The sequence below is a fragment of the Microtus oregoni genome, unplaced genomic scaffold (assembly GCF_018167655.1).
Source record: "Microtus oregoni isolate MIOR12 unplaced genomic scaffold, Mior012 000016F_ref0000370, whole genome shotgun sequence".
NCBI lineage: Eukaryota > Metazoa > Chordata > Mammalia > Rodentia > Cricetidae > Microtus > Microtus oregoni.
In genome coordinates this window covers 40,207,703-40,228,584 of record NW_024543075.1, presented here as the reverse complement: position 1 = coordinate 40,228,584, position 20,882 = coordinate 40,207,703, and positions in this window count along the sequence as shown.

The following is a 20,882-nucleotide window of genomic DNA, read 5'->3' as shown; positions in this document are numbered from 1 at the left end:
TTAAATACTGATCATAGGTTCCCCTTCCTCCTCTCCTCCTGCTTCCCATTTACTCCTCCCCCACATCCACTTCTCCTCCATCTCCATTCAGAAAAAAGCAGGCTTCTTATGGGCATCAACAAAGCATGGCACACCTAGTTGAGGCAGGATAAAGCTTCTCCCCTACATCAAGGCTAGGCGAGGCAACCCAACATGTCCCCAAAAGTCAGTTCAAGCACCAGGGACAGGTCCTGATCCCACTGCTGGGAACCCGGCAAACATACCAAGCTACATAACTGTCACACACACGCACAGGACCTAGGTCTCTGTGGGTTCTCATATCATGACCTTGACCTGCCCCCACCCTGTACAGTCACTCTTCCACATTTGTTGTTATATCCCCCTTTTCATTTCTGATTTTATTAGTTTGGATGTTGTCTCTCTGCCTTTTGGTTAGTTTGGATAAGGGTTTGTCTATCTTGTTGATTTTATCTAAGAACCAACTCTTTGTTTCACTATTTTTTTTTTTTTCGAGACAGGGTTTCTCTGTGGCTTTGAAGCCTGTCCTGGAACTAGCTCTGTAGACCAGGCTGGTCTCGAACTCACAGAGATCCGCCTGCCTCTGCCTCCCGAGTGCTGGGAGTAAAGGCGTTCGCCACCACCGCCTGGCCACTATTTTTTTTTTTGTATTGTTTTCATTGTTTCTATTTTATTGGTTTCAGCCCTCAGTTTGATTATTTCCTGTTGTCTATTCCTTCTGGGTGAATTTGCTTCTTTTTGTTCTAGAGCTTTCAGGTGTGTTGTTAAGTCGCTAGTGTGAATTTTCTCCATTTTCTTTTTTTCTTTTTTTTTTTTTTTGGTTTTTCGAGACAGGGTTTCTCTGTGGCTGTGGAGCCTGTCCTGGAACTAGCTCTGTAGACCAGGCTGGTCTCGAACTCACAGAGATCCGCCTGCCTCTGCCTCCCGAGTGCTGGGATTAAAGGCGTGCGCCACCATCGCCCGGCCTCCATTTTCTTTATGTGGCACTTAGTGCTATGAACTTTCCTCTTAGTACTGCCTTCATTGTGTTCCATAAATTTGAATATGTTGTGCATTCATTTCATTGAATTATAGGAAGTCTTTAATTTTTCTTTGTTTCTTCCTTTATCCAGTGGAGATTCTGTTGAGTGTTACTCATTTTCCATAAGTTTATAGGTTTATCTGCAATTTGTGTTGTTGTATTCTAACTTTAAGCCATGCTGATCCAATAAGATACGGGGGTTATTTCAAGTTTTTTTTTTTTTGTATCTATTGATATTTGCTTTGTGACCAAGTATGTGGTCAATTTTAGAGAAGGTTCCATGAGGTGCTGAGAAGGTATATTCTTTTGTGTTTGGTTGGAATGTTCTATAGATGTCTGTTAAGATTATTTGAGTCATAACATCTGTTAATTCCCTTATTTCTCTGTTAATTTTCTGTCTGGCAGACCTTTCCATTAATGAGAGTAGAGTGTTGAAGTCTCCTACTATTAGTGTGTGGGATTTCATGTGTGATTTAAGCTTTGGTAATGTTTCTTTTACAAACATGTGTGCTCTTGTATTTAGGGCGTAAATGTTCAGAATAGAGACTTCATCTTGATGGATTTTTCCTGTGATGAATGTGAAATGTCCTTTCATATCTCTTTTGATTAATTTTGTTTGAAGTCTATTTTGTTAGATATTAAAATAGCTATACCAGCTTGTTTCTTAGGTCCATTTGTTAGGAAAATCTTTTCCCAACCTTTTACTCTGAGGTAATATCTGTCTTTGAAGTTGAGGTGTGTTTCTTTTATGTAGCAGAAGGATGGATCCTATTTTCATATCCATTCTGTTAGCCTGTGAATTGAGTTAATTGATATTAAGGATATTAGTGATCAGTGATTGTTAATTCCTGTCATTTTTGGTTTTGTTGTTGTTGGTGGTAGAGTGTGTGTTTCCCTTCTTTGGTTTTTGCTGATGTGAGGTTTTGTATTGCCTGTATTTTCATGGGTGTAGCTAACTTCTTGGGGTTGGAGTTTTTCTTCTAGTATTTTCTGTAGGGATGGATTTGTGGATAGGTATTGTTTAAATCTGGTTTTGTCATGGATTATGTTGTTTTCTCCATCTATTGTGACTGAAAGTTTTACTGGGTATAGTAGTCTGGGTTGGCATCCGTGGTCTCTCAGTGTCTGCAAAATGTCTGTCTTCTGGCTTTGGCTTTTAGAGTCTTCACTGAGAAGTCGGCTGGTTATTCTGATAGGCCTGCCTTTATATGTTCTTGTTTTTTTTCCTTTGTAGTTCTTAATATTCTTTATTTATTCTGTATGTTTAGTGTTTTGATTATTATTTGATTATAATATTTATTTAGGTTCACTCTATTTGGTGTTTTTTTTGTATCTTCACTGGCATGTCCTTCTTCAGGTTGGGAAAGTTTTCTTCTATGATTTTGTTGAGTATATTTTCTGTGCCATTGAGCTGGACTTCTTCTTCTTATATCTCCAGTATTCTTAGGTTTGGTCTTTTCATGATTGTTCCAAACTTCTGGATGTTTTGTGTCAAGACTTTGTGAGATTTAACATTTTCTTTGACCAATGAATCTTTTTCCTCTATTGTATCTTCAATGTCTGAGAAATTCTCTTCCATCTCTTGCATTCTTTTGGTTATGCTTGCATCTGTAGTTCCTATTCATTTACCCAGATTTTCCATTTCCAGAATTCCTTCTGTTTGTGGTATTTTTATTATTCCATTTATTTCAATTTTCAAGTCTTGAATTGTTTCTTTCACCTGTTTGATTTTTTTCTTGGCTCTCTTTAAGGGATTTATTGATTTATTCCAATTTTTTCTTTGTCTTTTCCTCTATGTCTTTAAGGGATTTTTTTTTTCATTTTCTCTTTACAGACCTCTATCACTTTCATGAAATTATTTTAACGTCATTTTTTTTTTTTGCTTCTTTTCTTCTTTCTTCTTCTGTGTTGGGATGTTCATGTCTTGCTGTTGTAGAACAACTAGGTTTTGTTGGTGCCATATTGCTCTTTATGTTGTTGAATGTATTCTTATACTGCCATCTAGGCATTTAGATTTGGAGCCATTATAGGTACAGGTGTTGATTCTTCATCCAATTGGTGCAGGTGGAGCCAGTACCTCCATGGGTCTCTGATGCCACGGGGGATGGTTGGCTGGAAGAATGGGTGATGGGGGTGGTAAAGTGATCTGTCCACAGGAGTCCTACCTGCTGACTGGTGACTGGGGCTGTAAAGGGTTGGGCAGGGGCGTGGGATGTGCCCCAGGGTCTAAGGCCTAGAAACCAGGGCTTTCCTGGTGGGAGACCAGTTGCTCACCTTCTCCTTCAATCTAAAGTAGACATGTTAAAAACATAGTTTCTTTCAATCAATGAACACAGGATACGTTTTCATCTATCTATACTCTCTTCAGTGTCATTATTTGGTGTTTTGTAGTTTTTATTGTGAAGATTCTTATCTATTTACATAAATATATTTGTAGGTATTTAATTTTGTGGAGGCTACTATAAATAGTATTATTGCCTTGCTCCCCTCCCCAGATTAATCACTGTTAAAATACAGAAATGATATGGATCTTTATTATTGATTTAATATTCTGAAAACTTACTCAAAATTTTTTTTTAACACAACACATAAAACTTGGTAGTCCTTGGGAGAGGATTAAAGGGGGGAGAAGAGAGGCAGGAAGGGGAGCAGAGAAAAATGTAGAGCGCAATAAATATCAATAAAAAATGTATTAAAAAATTTGGTCGTCATGTATAAAATTCTCCTCATAGGATCTGTCTTCTTCAAACTTACTTCAGATTTTCTATCACCCAGCTTTTGTCCTTTACTTTTTCTCTTATTCATTTGAGACAATCATTTACTTTACAAAAATTGCCTTTCTTAAGTTCTAGCAAAACAATATATCCTTATATCTTATAGTTTCTTCTTACAAAAATCATAATTTCTTGGAAGTTTGCTTATATACTTCTCTTATTATCTTAAATAATTACAGCTATTTGTAATAATTAGATCATTAACCCTTAATAATTTAAGTTTGAAAAGATTTACCCATTTTATTATTTTACATGTGAAGTGTTTTGTCTGCATGTATGTGTGTGTATTGCTTCTCCTCTGACTGGCATTACAGATGATTTTGAGCCACCATGTAGGTGCTAGAAATTGAACCCAGGTCCTCTAAAAGAACAATAGATGTTCTTAACTGCTGAGTCAACTCTCTAGTTTACTCTTTTCCAGTATTTCCTGTATCGGTCACAGATAACTTTATAGAGGGAAGAGGTTTATCCCCATGGTTTTGTGTCTGTATCAGCTTAGTTCTGGTGAGGGCTGTATCCCACCATGTCAGCAGTGCTGGTCACATCCTGATCTAAGGCGACCAAGCTTACTCCTTTTACAGCAATCCTCTTACCAGAGTTGGTAAGAGTTACAAGAAAAAACAGCTCTTAATTCTAAAGACCTTAGGCTCTACCCTTAAAGTTTCACTGCCTCATGATATTGTCACTGTAATATTTAGACAAATATCATGTCTAAACACATGAATATTTGGGGACACAAGTCATATCAGATCCATAGTTCTTAATTTTCTGAGGCAACATTTCATTCATATGTGAACTTGTTTTCATTTAGATCAATAAATATAGTTTTTACAATTTGATTTTGACAACTTTGTAAGGGGTAAAGAAATACCACTTTATCCCATGTAGAGACATTCCCAGATCCTAGAGCTTCCACTTAAATGTTTTTAGACATGTGCTGAGCACAGTGACACAAAAATTCATTGACCTAAGGGTACTTAGATCCAAATTATCTTTTCGGATAAAGAGAACATGGCTGCCTCCCTAGATTACTAAACCTTTTACATATTTGTTTAAAAAATGTCCCCCCATTTTCCTTTACCAAGAAACTTTTGAAAGAGCAATATTCGTACCTTTTAGTTTTTTGATGACTTTGTGAATCAACTAAAAAATGTGCCTCATTGCTCTGGTAGCAATTTAGATCCTTAAAAAACTGTATTGTTATACAATAATTATGGTGGACCAAAGATCATTAAAATTTAACAGTAAAACAAACAAAACATAAAATTACTCTAAAAGGGTGGTGCAGCTTTGATTATATACAAATACCATGCCAGCATTAAAGCTTTTTATTGTAGTATTCTTTGACCTTCTTAAGTAACAGAAGACTAGTGCTTTGATAAGGGAAGGATTTGAAAATATTTAAAAAATTAGCGAGAAAATTTTAAATTAGAAATAGAGTTAATCTGAGTATCTAAAATACATCAGACATTTTCTGAATGTTGTTGTGCATGGTATGAGAGAAAGATGTGATTATAGATCTCTAGGCTAAAAATTATTCACCAGAAGGCATATGGAACAGTTTAATTGGCTTTAACGGTTTGAAATTTGAATTAGATAAGAACTCTAAAAGGCAGTTATTTTCATCAGAGAAGAAAATGTGCTTATCTCTACATTAATTATTAGCAGTTAAGTGCTTTATGTGCTGTGCTCAAAGGTCAGGGTATAAATCGTCCTTACAAGTATGAGCTTCCCACTTCCACCTTTGATGTTTATGTGAATGACCCTAAATTTAGTGTTTTAACACTTTGTTTATTAATAACTCATCAACGCTGACCATTTACAGTGCTTTAAGAGAATTTTGCTGAATTGGGCAGTGGTGGCACATGCCTTTAATCCCAGTACTCGGGAGGCAGAGATAAGGCGAGTTTGAGGGAAGCCTGGTCTACAGAGTGAGTTCCAGAACAGGCTCCAAAGCTACAGAGAGAGAGAGAGAGAGAGAGAGAGAGAGAGAGAGAGAGAGAGATTTGCTAAAAGATGAGCAGAATATAGACATTATATATTTTCATAGATAAATATTAGTTCAGACAAATTGCTTAATAGCTGAGTTGAGAAACAACTTCAATTCAGAAAGTGGACATTAACCTAATATCTAAATGAAAGCTTTGTGTAAAAATTTTTCTTTAAGTTTTTAAAATTAGCCTTGAAAGATGTCAACTTATATCTGAAATATTTCAGGCTTAGATTTCAAGGAGAATACTAAAATGGACTGCCTTTTATTATTATTTTTTTAATATTTGAGACAGTATTTCTCTATATAAGCCTGACTGACTTTGAATTCAAAAATATCTGCCTGCCTATGCTTTCTGAGGACTGGGGTTAAATACATGTGCCATTGTGCTCAGCTCATGAATTGTTTTTTCTCCTTGTTTGTTTTTTTAAAAGAGATTTGTTAGAAGAGATATTAATGCCATAGGAAGACAGTAGCATGGGGAGGGCTCTGAGGAGAGATCAGGGCCCTGTGGGAGAATGCATATTCCTCTTATAGGTTGTCTTAGTTAGGGTTTTTATTGCTGAGACTTTGCACTATGACCAAAAGCAGCTTGGTTTGGAAAGGGTTTATTTTGCACTATGACCAAAAGCAGCTTGGGTTGGAAAGGGTTTATTTAGCACTATGACCAAAAGCAGCTTGGGTTGGAAAGGGTTTATTTTGCTTATTTTACTTCCACATCAGTATTCATCATTAAGGCCGGAACTCAAAACAAGACACGAACTTGGAGACAGGAGCTGATGCAGAGGCCATGGAGGAGTGGTACTAACTGACTTGATACTTATGGCACACTAATATTGTTCTTCACTTGTGACTGAGAGCGGAAGAGCAAGGGAGGAATGTGGGCAGGGTGGGATTTTTCTCTTTTGGTGGTGGGGAGAAGAATGGAAAGAAGTGTATCTGAAGGAGTTCTTGCTGACTGTTTAAGTTGTGTTGAAGTCCGAGTATTGAACATAATTTAGCTTTGAACCGGACTCTCTGAACATGGCGAACAATGAGGGCTGATGAGACACCAAGGACAATGGCAGGGGGTTTTGATCCTACTTAATGTGCTGGCTTTGTGGGAGCCTAGCCAGTTTGGATGTTCACCTTCCTAGATATGGACGGAGAGGACCTAGGACTTAACACAGGGCAGGGAACCCGGACTGCTCTGTGGACTGGAGAGGGAGGGGGAGAGGAGTGGGGGGAGGGGGAGAAGGGTGGGAGGAGGAGGAGAAGGGTGGGAGGAGGGGGAGAAGGGTGGGAGGAGGGGAAGGGAAATGGGAGGCTGGGAGGAGGTGGAAACTTGTTTTTTTGTTTATGTTTTTTTTTTCTTCTTTTCGCAATAAAAAAAAAAAGAAAAAATAATAACCCAAGGAATTAATCAGGTAGGTTGGACTCTAAGGAATTACAAGTCAGTAATAAAGTGGGTTGACTAAATATAGACTTAACCATTTTGGGTAGACTGAGGCTGTAGTGTTTGTTCTGTTCTGGAAGTTTGGCATGGAGGCAATATACATGGAGGCACTGTGGCTTTTTCCATGGGAGAAGCATTGACTGGTTCCTAGGCTTTCAGTCTTGTAGCTTCCTGGCCATGTGGAAGTGAAGAATGGCCAAGTGAGTATTAGTGTCCCTGGACCAGGGGTATAGGAGTGGGAAATCAGGGTTCCACCAAAGAAAAAGGAACTGGATGTCACCTAGAGAAGTTGACTTGATCAGAGCAGGGAGTTCATCTAGGAAGGAAAGCTGTGCAAAACAGTGTGCTATCTCAGGGAAAAGTTGTTTAACTAAAATGGAGGTGCTTTACAAGATGGTATGCCATGGCTAACAGTGTCGATAACATTTTCACCTTCCTAGATATTTGCCCATATGTCTTTCTCTCTTTCCTAGTATCTTCAGTTGTGCTTTAAAATTTTTAACATAATTGTTTTATTGATTCTCTGGGAATGTCACATCATACACCCCAATTCTGCTCGTCTCCTAGTCTCCCCATATCTGCCTCTTATTTTTGCAGCATCCCCTGCAAAAGAAAATTAAAAAGAATTAAAACCAAACCAAACCAAATCAACCAACCAAATAAAAAACTTCTTCCCTCTTCTGTCTTTCTTGCCTCTCCAACACCTCTTCATTTATCTTAGTGACATTGAGATCCACAGTGTGTCACACAGTGTCTTAGTTAGGGTTTCTATTGCTATGAAGAGACATCATGACCACAGCAACATTTAAATGAGGTGCTGGCTTACAGTTTCAGAGGTTTAGTTCATTACCATTATGGTGGGACATAGCAGAATGCAGGCAGACATGGTGCTTGCTACATCTTGAACAGAAAGCAACAGAAAGGGGACTGAGACACTGGGCAGTGTCTTGAGCATATGAGGCCTCAAAGCCCTCCACCACAGTGACACACTTCCTCCAACAAGACCACACCAACTCCAACAAGTTCACTCTTCCTAAAAGTTCCACCCCCTATGAGATTATGGGGGCCAATTACATTCAAACTATCACACACTGTGTACCATTTTGTATGATCAGTCTTGCTTCCAAATGTTTGTTGTAATGAGTTATTGGTTTGGTTCAAGGCCTCTGCTTTTTGGTACACCATCATCAATGGATCCTCACCAAAACTCCTCTCAGATATCTAGAGACTCCCCCAAGTCATGGAGATCCTGCAGCTGTTGCTCCACTAGACTAGTCCCTTTCTATACTCCAGCATGACAGAGATGGGGTAAGTGTTAGCATGGATCAACCCAAAGCTCTGGATGTGTGTCTGGGTAACTGAGCTGGTCAGTCTGGGCCATTGGGGCTACCTTCCTCAGGTGAGTGGTGGAGCCGGCTAGCTATGTGTATGCCATCGGGGCCAGTTTTTTTATGGCTGTGGTGAGGGGTTAGGTCATCTCTCCTGAGTGCAGGGGCCAGCTCTCCCATGAGGCCGGCCCAGCTCTCTTGCTGTAGTGTCTACTATAGCACAGGGCTTTCCTAGGGCCTTCAAAGGATGATACCATGGCCTGGGTGGCAGCACAGGTCACTCAGATCAGTACGGCACTGGCTGCAGCATGGCCCTTAGACTTCAACAAGGCCACAGGTTGCAGCCCAGATCCCAGGCTTCCATGTAGCCTTTGGTGGCAACATAGGCTACCTACTGCATCACAGACTCTGGCAGTGGTAGGACTGTGTACCCAGACATGGTTCAGAATCCCACGCCTGGATATCACCATGGCCCCAGGTGGCAGCACAGGCCACTCAGATGCAGCTTGGTCCTTGGATGCTGGAAGGCCTTGTTCACTAGTCAGAGGTTGTACTCTATCATGGCCTGGAAGCTTTTTCCAAAAGCTTGGTGACAGAGATTCCTCCCTCCCCAGTGAAACTTACTGCTCTCTACCTGCCCTTATCTGGAGAATGTCCCTGGACTGGGAGGACTGACCTTTTTTGAAAGCTGTCTCTAAGTTAGATGCCTGATTTATTTTTAGCTTGACCCTTGGCACTTCCTGCTAGAAGTCTTGGGATAGGAGCTCTGCTATAAGATTCTACTACCACATATGAAACCTTGTGATAGGAGGATGTCACTTAATGCAAATTAAGGTTTGTATCCAGGCTTCCCAACCCTATATATTTTATATCCTCACCACCTTCACTTCTTTCTTGGCTCATCTTTCCACAGTATGTGAACCATTCTGCTTCTCTTTTTCTCCCATTTCTCCACCACACATTATAATGGCATCTTTCCACCAGTCCAAACGTTAAGGACCCAGGTTGGCCTGTGGGTGGCTTCCATCCACCAGAGAGGATGGACTGTGGATGTCTTCTTCGATTGTATTCTATTCCCATAAGGCATACAAGGCTCAATACTTTTGTTAACATTTTCAAAACACAAAATTGCATTTTACTGAAAAAAAAAAACCTGACAATTGTGTGGTGGTTTGAAAGAACATGGCCCCCAGAGGGAGTGATACTATCAAGAAGTAGGATCTTGTTGGAGGAAGTGTGTCACTGTGAGGGCAGACTTTGAGGTCTCTTTTTTTAAGCTTCACTCAGTGTGACAGTCAGTTGACTTGCTGCTGCTTTCTGGTCAAGATGTAGGCAGCACCACATCTGCCTGGGTGCTGCCATGGTCCCTGTCCTGATGATAATGGACTGAACCTCTGAAACTGTAAGCTGCCATCTCAATTAATTTTTTTTTGGTAAGCGTTGCCATGGCCATGATGTCTTTTTATAGCAATAAAAGAAGCTTAACTAAGACAGAAGTTGGTAACAGAAGTAGGATATTGCAGTGATAGGCCAGAGCATGTGTTTGTTTGGAGGAACTTGGACTTTGCTACATTGGGTTATGAAAGCAGTGGAATGCTTTAAACACTGCTTAATGAACTGTTAGGAACTCAAGAGGTTTCAGAGAAGATTTTTATTATGTTACCTAGAAATAGTTCTTGTGATAGTTTGGTGAAGAAAGTGGCTTCCTTTTGCCCTTGTCCAAAGAGTCTGCCTGAGGTCAATGTGAAGAATTTTGGATTAATTTCATTTTCAGAAGAAATCTCAAAACAGCGTAGTATAGACTCTGTCATGTGGATATTAGTGGTAACTCTAATGAAGATTTATAATGAAAAGTAGCAAGCTGAGCATGGTAAATTACAAAAAGTATACTTTGAGGAGAAAAAAAAGCACAAGAAAGTGGAATGGAGCTCAATTCTATGTTCAGGGAGATAAACAGATTAAGAAATGGAATAAAGGGAGTGGTTACCTCAGGGCAAGATCCCACCCAGTTAAATTTCCAATTTGTGGGAAAAAAAAAACAAGGAAGAAAAGCTTATTGTCGGGTGTGGTGGTGCATGCCTTTAATCTCAGAACTGGACTTCAGGACAGCTAAGCTTAGGCAGTTAAAGAAAGCTGGTGAAAATTTAACTGAGCAAGAGAGCCATGTTCCAGCCCCAGTAAGCAGAACCTGTCAGCTTTGGTCACATGGTGATGTGGAATTCCCCTCTGTATGCTGTGAATACCATTGATTAATAAAGAATCTGCTTTGGGCCTATTGCAGTGCAGAGTAGGGCAAGGTGGGAATTCCAAGGAGAGAGAGAGAGAGAGAGAGAGAGAGAGAGAGAGCAGAGTCAATGAGACACTATGTAGCCACCACAGGAGACAGACACGCCCTTAACTTTGCTGGTAAACCATGAGTCTCGTGGTAAAATATAAAATAATGGAAATGAGTTAACTTAAGATATAAGAGTGAGCCAGAAATATGTTCAAGCTATTGGCCAAACAGTATTGCAAATAATATAGTTTCTGTGTGATTATTTTGGGTATGGGTAGCTGGTTACCAACGAGCAGCCTCTGCCTACAAATTGGCCTACAGTCAACAACATGGTTCTGGCTTTGGAGTTAAAGAAGAAATGCGTTGTTGAATTTTTCTCCACACTTAAAGAAAGCTGCTGAGGCCAGGCATGTGTCAGGGGTGTCCCTGAATGGAGGCCTCATAGAGAGGCCATTGCATGAAGCTGTGAAGTTGAAGCCTGAACTGCCTTGAAGAATCCAAGATGTTAGAGATGCCAGAGTTGTGGGATACCTGCTGAGGAGAGCTGCTAACAGGGAATGGAAACAGCCCAAGAGAAAGAAGTATTTTGCAGAAAACCTCATTGGAGTTGGAGATCTAAAAAACATTTTAACATTAGTCATGGAGATGCAAAGATTGGAGTGTGCCCAGCTGGGATTTGGTTTTGCTTTTGTCCAGTATTTCCTCACTATGCTTCTTCCCTACATTTTCGAAGGACAGTGTATATCCTGTGTCATGATACTTTGGAAGTATGAGATCTATTTTTTTTAATTTTGATTTTTTACAGGGGGATTAAGTGATTATCATGCATTTCAGAAGAGATTATAGACTTTGAAACAAGTTGAGACTATTAATTTGGACTGAATGCATTTTTGCATTATGATACAGCTACAAGCCTTTGGGGGCCAGGGAGTGGAATGTAGTAGTTTGAAAGAAAATGGCCCCCAAAGGAAGTGACACTATTAGGAGATATGACATTGTTTGAGTAGGTGTGGTCTTGTTGGAAAAAGTGTGTCACTGTGGAGATGGGCATGGTGTTTTTCTCAAGCCTTACTCAGTGTGACAGTCAGTTGACTTCCTGATGCTTCTGGTCAAGATGTAGGCAGCACATCTGCCTGGGTACTGCCATGGTCCCTGTCATGGTGATAATGGATTAAACTTCTGAAACTGTAAACTACCACCTCAATTAATTGGTTTCTTTGTAAGTCGCCATGACCATGGTATCTTTTCATAGCAATAAAAAAGCCTAAGACACATTGTTAACTAATCACATCAAAGACAGGGAAATTACATATCTAGATTTCATTGTCAATTTTCCTCTAAGTGAATAAACTTTTAAATACTAAATCCTATGAGACAGAAATGAACTTTATTTTGCCTTTTGACCAGGTTTTCTTTTCCTTCCTTCCTTCCTTCCTTCCTTCCTTTCTGTTTTGTTTTTCGAGACAGGATTTCTCTGTAGCATTGGAGCCTGTCCTGAAACTAGCTCTTGCAGACCAGGCTGGCCTCAAACTCACAGAGATCTGCCTGCCTCTACCTCACAGTGCTGGCAATAAAGGTAGGCACCACCACCGCCTGGCGACCAGGTTAAATTTAAAGATTTGCTTATTGTTATTATTGTTTCTTCTCTCCAGCACCCCCTGCCCCTTTTAAAAAATTGAGTATTGAGAACTCACTATGTAGACCATACTGACTTCGAACTTACAGAGATCCACCTGCCTCTGCCTCTTGAGTGTTGGAATTAAAGGTGTGTGCTACTACTATATCTGACTTATTATTATTAATAATAATGTCATCTTCCCAAACACTGATGTTTATCCCCCTGCTCCCTCCCCTTTGCTCCCTCCTTTTTACCTTCCTCTTCTGTTCCTTATTCTTCCCTTTCCTCTCCTCTCCTTCTCCCTTCACTCCACTTTTCTCCTCTCTCTCCCTCTCTCCCTTCTCCTCCTCTCCCCATTTCTTTTCTCAGTCTCCAGAAGTAAGTTATGCCACTCAAGCTTACACTTCTCCCCAGCATGTGCTAATTTTATTTAGAAACTCCTACTCTCTAGTTTTCCTAGTCAAGCCCTTATAGTAACATGTCTTTAGTCCTCATCGGCATTTTCTCAACACTGCTATCATCTTTCAATTAAATAAGTTATTAAGACACTTAAGTTCTCTTCATTGTTATTGTTTTCTATATCAAGATTCTCCCATGTCCAATCATTCTGTTTCACCTCATATTGCAACATTTGTGCTGGAAATTTTCTTCCGCTTAAAAATTCTCATTCTCCTAGGTTTGATACAGTCCTCCCCTTCCTGCACTGAAAGGTATTCTCTGCTGGTTCTCCCAGCCAAGACCAAGCTAAGCCCTACTTTGGTCACCCAACTCTGTTAACTATCTCAATAGCAGCTCTTATACATCATTATTAGTCACCAGAGCAAGAACAATTTTTATTTCTTTCTTTCCAGCAGTGCTTAAACAAAACATGTGAATATTAGGATAGAGGTAGTTGAGGCTGATCAGGAAAAAATGATCACAAGATGGCAGTAGAGCAACATATATGAGTTTTATTACTGAAGCTATCCTTTGCTCACAGTAACACCCAGAAGCTGTGTCCTTTATTACTCTTTAACTCAAGCCCTACCCAAATCCCTGCCCCATAGTAGGGACTTAACTGAGGATTAAGAAAAAAAAAAGAAAAGAAATAAGTTAAGTAGTTGTTCTATACATGCAGTTATGAATTTTATTTTTAAAATTTAAATTATTTATTTTCTGTTTTTACATTCAAACCAAAGTTTACTTTCCCTCTCCTCTTCCTAGTTCCTTTTATCCTCCATCCACTCCTCCTTCACTATTGCTCTTCAGATATAGGCAGGCCTCCCATTTATATCAGCCATGTTATATATGTAATATAAAGTTGCAATGAGACTAGGCATCTCCTTTTCAATTAAGCCTGAATAAGGCAATCCAATAGGAAGAATGAGTCCCCAAAATAGGTTAATAGAGTCAGAGACAGTCTCTGCTCTCACTGTTAGAAAACTCACGAAAGACCAAGTTACACAACTGTAGCAAATATGCAGAGGGCCTATGAAAACTTTTGTGTTGTTTGAGGCATTTTATTTAGATAACTAAATAATATTAGATGTTCAGAAGCAGTCAGTGTACAATGAAAGAGACTAAACCAGTTACTTTATTGTGTAATTCCTCTTCTTCCCAACTAAGAGAAGACATTCTGCTTTAAGGGAGAAGTCACAAAAATAGGCAATATATTTTTCTTCTCCATAACATAGACAGCTGCAAGAAATGTAAGTGTAAAATGTAAAGTGTACGTTGGCTTGCTCATTCGAGACAGCAGGCTGTGGCACTACACGAGCATAACCCTCCTGCCTGCACCTCAAACGCTCAGCTACTTTCACTCACAGGAACACCCAGTAGTTGTTCGTGCACTGGAGCTAATTCATATTCCCCAATATTTTCTGCCTTCCTTGCCACAGGCAGAGAGTCAGTCTGAAGGCTGATGCTTTTCTCTGCTTGTTTAGTCCATAAACTATACGGCACCTATGGCATACAACTGGTGCTCAGGCCTTAACTTCAGGAGTTGAAGAACACATGGAATCTGAATTCTTTGAAGCAATTTCTTCCAGTTCCTCTTTGGCTGTTTCTTGAAAACTGACCTTTGACCTTGCCAGTTCCCCACTGTCCTCCTCAGGAAGCATTTGCAAAGGCCATAGGTTTTTCCTACTATAGTTTGTCACAATCTCAATGTCCCATCTTCAGAACCACTGGCACAGAGTTCACCATCAGGACTAAACCTCACACAGTGAATGGGACCAAAGTGACCTTTGTAGGATTCTAATGCTTCTCCACTATTATAGTCATACAGTTTAATGTCTTCTCCACCTGCAACAAGAAATTCCTTCTCAGGATAAAGAGATGCAGAGTTGACGGTTGCAGGAGCTTCAAAAGATTTAATTGGCTCCAGACTTACTGCACTATGAAAAGCAATAGTCCACCCGTAAGTGAGAACTAGGACCTCTCTCTCCCTCAGGGATATATTCCATGCTGCTAACAGACATGTTAAAATTCACAGATTTCACTTTGGTCATTGTAGCATGATCCCAAAGACGAACAGTCTTATCATCAGCTGTAAGAATCTGTTTATCCTCACTGCACCACAGAGCCTTTTTAATTTCGGAAGTGTGACCACTAATTTCTTTAGGTTCTGCCTTAGGTTTGTTCAAGTCATATATGCGCAGCAGTTTATCCTGTCCCCCAGTTAACAGGTAGTTGCTATCCGGTGTGAAATCCACAGTCTTGACAATGTGCTTATGAGCCAGGGTCATCAATTCATCTCCTGTGACAGCATCCCACACTTTGGCCCTGAAATCTGCAGCTGTTGTGGCAGCTTTATTCAATGTTGTACCTCAAACAGCACCTTTATGACCCAAAAGTGCTCCAATCCAGTCTCCTGTATCTCCCTGGTGGAGCATTGATATGCCATCTTTGCAAGCGCTGATCAGAAAGTAGCCATAAGGGGTGATGCCGCTGAAGGCCAAATCCACCACTGGGCGACCTGTGACCAGAGCAGGTGAGCGGCGCCTACCTCAAGGCCAGCGACCTTGGCAGCAAGGAGCAGGGTGACAGGAAGGACGAACCGCAGGTGTCCTTCTCTTCAGCCAGCAACCAGAAGCTCACACTGAGGCCTGGTAGGGAGGAATAGGGAGGGAGGGAAGAGAGGAGGGGAGAGCCTGCCTGCCTCAATCCACAGTCCACACTGGTAGTTGCAGGAAGTGTGAAAACTTTTATTTTTTAAATTAAACTAGATCTATCTATCTATCTATCTATCTATCTATCTATCTATCTATCTATCTGAGGCAGAGTCTCTGTATGTTGCTCTGGCTGTCCTGGAACTTGCTCTATAGAATAGGCTGACTGTTACAGAGATCTGCCTGCCCCTGCTTCTTAAAGTGCTGGTATTGAAAGGGTACACTACCCACCAGGCTTAACATTTTATGTTTTTAGGTTATTTATTTATTTATTTATTTATTTATTTATTCTCTCTCTCTCTCTCTCTCTCTCTCTCTCTCTCTCTCTCTCTCTCTCTGTGTGTGTGTGTGTGTGTGTGTGGCGTGTCCCTGTGGAGGCCAGAAGAAGGCAATGGATTCCTTGGAACTGAGGTTACAGGTTGTTTTATGCTATTTGATATGAGTGGTAGGGATGGGTCTTCTTAACCTCTCAATCATCTCTCCAGCCCCTTTATTATTATTTATAGTTGCCCTATACTTTTTCATTGTCTGATATAATAGTGAATAGCTTATTTTGTGTATTTTAATGAATAATTAACTTGAACTTTTGGTAAAATAGTAGTTTGGAGATTGCCTACAGGAAGATTAACTAATTCTAAACTCGTAGGATAGATCCAAGGTGTGTGATTAGTTGGTCGGATTTAATTGTCTGTGTTACAAAAATGCTCATCACAGAAGAGAATGCAACAGATGACAAGAAAATTGACAAGGAACTGTCAAAGATTTTAAGATTTATACTAATTTGTAGGACAGGAGAAACTCTACATCAGAGGAAATCAATCAACATTTGCGTAGTTTTTGTGGGATGACCTAAAATTATTAAAAATTTCCTCTTTTAGACTCTCTAGATAGAGGACAGGGTTATTTGCCTGTTTGAATGCAATGGACATCCTTTTAAAACTCTTTGCTGCCTCTTGGACTAGCTCCAAGGCAAGCTCTAGTTTATATCTGTTGCTCAGCACAAACGCCAGCCCTTGAGTTGCTGTCGCAGTCTCAGTGTGAATCACGTGGAGAATTTCATGGAAGTAACTAGAGCTGTATCCTTGGTTACTTTGTTCTCTTATATTTATGACTTCTTTAACCACTTTCATAATGTGAGCTGTTGTGTTCATTATGATGTCTTTCTCAAAACCTTCCACAGAAGGTACATTTACTTGTGATGTTTGAGAACTAATAACATGTTTAGAATAGTTGATAGAAAATGGTTTCTTTGTGCCACGATATCTAATTTTACTGACAATATTAGGATGCTGTTTAAAATGCTGCAGCAGAATGTTCTCTAGGTCAACATCAATGTCAGGGTCGTCAGCAAATGAGAGTGAGGGAGGTAGAACAATGGAGATGTTCTCTGACCAGATTTTGTTGAACATGTCTCTCAACTCCTTCTCTTGTAACTCAGTGCTCTTGACAAATGTGGTCACTTCTCTGACTTTTTCTTGCAACTTATGTTCAATTTTTACTTTTTGCACCTTTAAAAGGTCTTGAATTTTCTTTCTGTTTAGCAAATCCTCACATTTTTTGATGGTTTCTACCACAAGTTTATTTTTAAGAGTCCTCAAATCATCTTCAAATTTTCCTTTCCAAGAAACTAATATATCTCTGTCTTGGTCTTCTTGAAAATACTTTTCAAGTTCTCGCTTAATGGCTTCATGCTTTTCCACAATCTGGCTTTCAACTGAACTTCTTGGTATCTCCTGAATTAACCCATTCCAAATCTGTTTGGCTAGCTGATTCTGCAAGTCCAGCACATAGTTTTGTAGCTCCCAAGTCCACCCATTGTATGTGGTCTCCAGTTTATCCATAGCGACAACTTCCCGGGTGTTCTTGAATCTGAAGATGAAGTTTTCATTCATCAAGGTCTTCCATAAATCCTGTATTCGGACTTTAAATTCTGATATCTTCAAAATACTTCTCCTGGATTCTTCCTTGGCAAACTTAAGAATCCTGCTTTTTAGCTTCCAGACATTTTGGCTGTAGCAGGGATTAGGAGGGGCCATTGGGGGATAACCTTCCCACAAATGAGCAAAATAGTGGATGTGGGTTCTGATGTCAAACTTAATGACATCGTTGAAACAGTGTACATCTGAGCACTGTTCGTATCGAGCCGCAGCGAGTGTGATTCCATCCAATTTCTCTTGAAGTTGCTGTCGTCTTGCCATGCTTTGATTTGTATCTATGGTTTCTTCTGTGTTCTGATGAACAAACACACAACTTGGGGAGATATTCAGTTGTTTCATCCTGAGAAGGGCATGAATAGCTATTTGCAGAACAGCTTGTATTTCTGATAGGTTTGGTCCCCAAATATTGACTAGAGTTAAGTTTCCAAGTGCAGTGACAAAGGTTGCCAGCTCATTTTCCTTACTGTGCACTTTGTTCATTGGCTGTGGAGCATTTAGTCCTTCTGAGTCCACAACAAGCAAAAAATCAAAGCCCAGCTCTTCTTTGAATACATCTTCTACCTTCAAAAGCTGCATGTAGGCACCCCGGGTATACTTCCCTGCACTGAGGCTGAACTGCAGCCCAAACATGGCATGCAGCAGAGTGGACTTCCCTGAGCTGTGCAGGCCAAGAACAGAAAGAACAAATACCTTTTTGTCTCCAAGTTTCTCGGAGATCTTGTCAAAAACAGCTGCTACCCACTTCAAAGGCACATAAGAAGCATCCCCATCCATGAGCTCAATAGGAAACCCGGACATCATCAGATCTGCAGCCAATTGGGGAACAGACAGATACAGTGTATTTTTTTGGGAAGAAGTTTCTTCTAGAGCTTCATAGATCTGGCCCAATTCTCTCAGAAGGTGCTCAGGTCCCAGGGTAGAATTACGGATTTCTTTGGAAACAGCTTCTAGATCAGCCTCCCAACGTCTGAGGGAGCTCGTCTTTGATTGCTTCAGTTTCTCTGTTTGCACCTGAGTCATCAGGAAACTGCCTCTGGTGGAGGTTTTCTAAGTCTGTCTTGGTTAGTTGCTCTATTAACAGACTCAGCCTTTGTAGGAAGTAGAGCTCAGTGTGAGTTTCTGGGTGTGTCTGGAGACTTTGATGGAAGGACTCCATCAGGACACTAAGGTTAACTACTTTGTGATATTGTTCCCAACGTATATTTTGCTTTTCCTTTTCAAGCTCCTTCTTGTATTGTTCAATGTTCTTGTTCCCCTTTTCTCTAAGTTGGTAGAATTCCTTGTCCTTCTTGCACCATTCATGCCATAGCTGTCCCTGAAGAGGCAGTAGGCTTTCTTTTATCTCAGATAATTTCACTTTTCTTAAGAGTTCTACAATACTGTCTGCTTTTCCCCCTGATTCCTGGAAGTGTCTTTGGTCTTCATCAATAATAAACCCATACTTCCTAGCAATATCGGCACAGTTATTTAAACTACATGGTGATGTAGACTCTTTCAGTAACTGTGTTAATGTAACTGTGATTTTATCAGCTAATTCTACCTTGTTTAGATCCTTGATGCCAATTCTCACATTGTGAGGAGCATACTTCTCATCCAGAATATTTTCTACATTTTCAAACAGACAGATGAGAGGTTTGTGTGAATTCCAAAATTCACGGAGAATAGGTGTGATCATTTTTGCACTTCCTGAAGTATTTTCTGAAGCTGACAGGAGGAGTACAGTGACTGAAGAAACCTCATGCAAGAACTTAACTTGTTTTTCATGTAATTCAGCATTTCCATGGAGATTGGTGAAGGCAACGCAGTTTTCAAATCTGTCCTCAGCTCTTCCACCTGGACAGAACCAGCAGATTTCCACCATCCCTGCCATTAAGAGACAGTTTTTGTTGCCTTTCCTAAAATTATTGTGAAAAAAATGGTCATGTTTGCCCTTACTCAGGAGTAAATTCAGAATCTGTGATTTAGAAGTCGAGACAAAATCTCCAATTCTTATGAACGATACAATGTGTATAGGCTCTGAGCTAATCAGATGGTTGTCATAATTTTTAATTTTTGTCTCCCAACCTATTTTTTCCACCTCCCTCCAGCTTTTTCTGATTTGTCCAAGAGACCAAAGAGGGAATTCAACTTGGGGCTTGCAAGGATTGGGCACCAAAAACGGAAGAGCAAATTGGCAAACAGAAAGTTTGGTTAAAATAAACTGTCTTGTGAAGTCATCAGCACAGTGGAAAGTTGCCATTTGGATGTCTAGTGGGTGAATGCAAGTTGGTACCGAGGCTGAATATCCTTCCTTAATCGTGAAAAAATCCTCAAATCTTGTCAGTTTTTTTTCTGACTCTATAGTTCTTGCCTGGGGCAGATTAGAAATTGTCTTTCTGTAAACAAGGAATCTTAAATTATAATCCATTACCAATAGCTTCTCCAGAAAACAATATGGTAGCTCCCTCTCAGCTCTTGGTTGAATGCCTAGGAAGGACATCTTATTTATCGTAAGAAAATTCACTTTGGTCATCTTCTTGGAATAATAACATTCTAGATTAAGCCTTTGGATCAAGTCGTCAAAGTGTTGATTTTTATTTGATTCTTCTATATTATTGATTGTTTGAGATTTTGTGGGATGAGCCGTAGATCCATTGGGTCTCATTGAAGTAATTAATTTTTGAATCTTCTAAAAAGGAACAGAAATATTGATAATATTTGTTATTACTCTGTAATAAAACTCTTGTTTAAGCTTATGGTTTATACATGCATGAATATATTACTGGTTATACAATCTAGCTCATTTGCTGTTAGGCAATGGTTTGACCAAGGAATGAAACAGCTCAGAACTCAGCATTGGAAAGCTTAAAAAGAAGAGTTTTAAATGACCATATGGTTAACCAGACTGCACTATTGTGCAAGTGAAGGCATAATGACAACAAATTCAAATTGCACTTGTAACATAAAAAGTAGGTTTTAGATTTTCCTGTGGCACAAAGGGAAAAAAAAAACTTTACTAAACTAATGTAGCAGAAAGTTCATGGGACTAAAACTGAATCTGAAAGGAAGAGGAACCTATCACATCATAGATATTCATTACATATTTTGTATATTATTATTCTGAAATAATTTGGATTATTATCAGACAGTGTGAGGATTACTAAAAATAAAACAGAAAAACCAAGGCGTATACATTAAGGTAATCTTGAACAATATATACAGAATTAAAAAAATATGATTAGTGAGAAAAATGAATTGAATTTTGTTCAGTAACTTTAAACTGAGATTTGAATTAAGCTTCATCATTGGATAAATAATTTTTAGAGAAAAATGGCTCAGAAAAATTAAACACTATGTA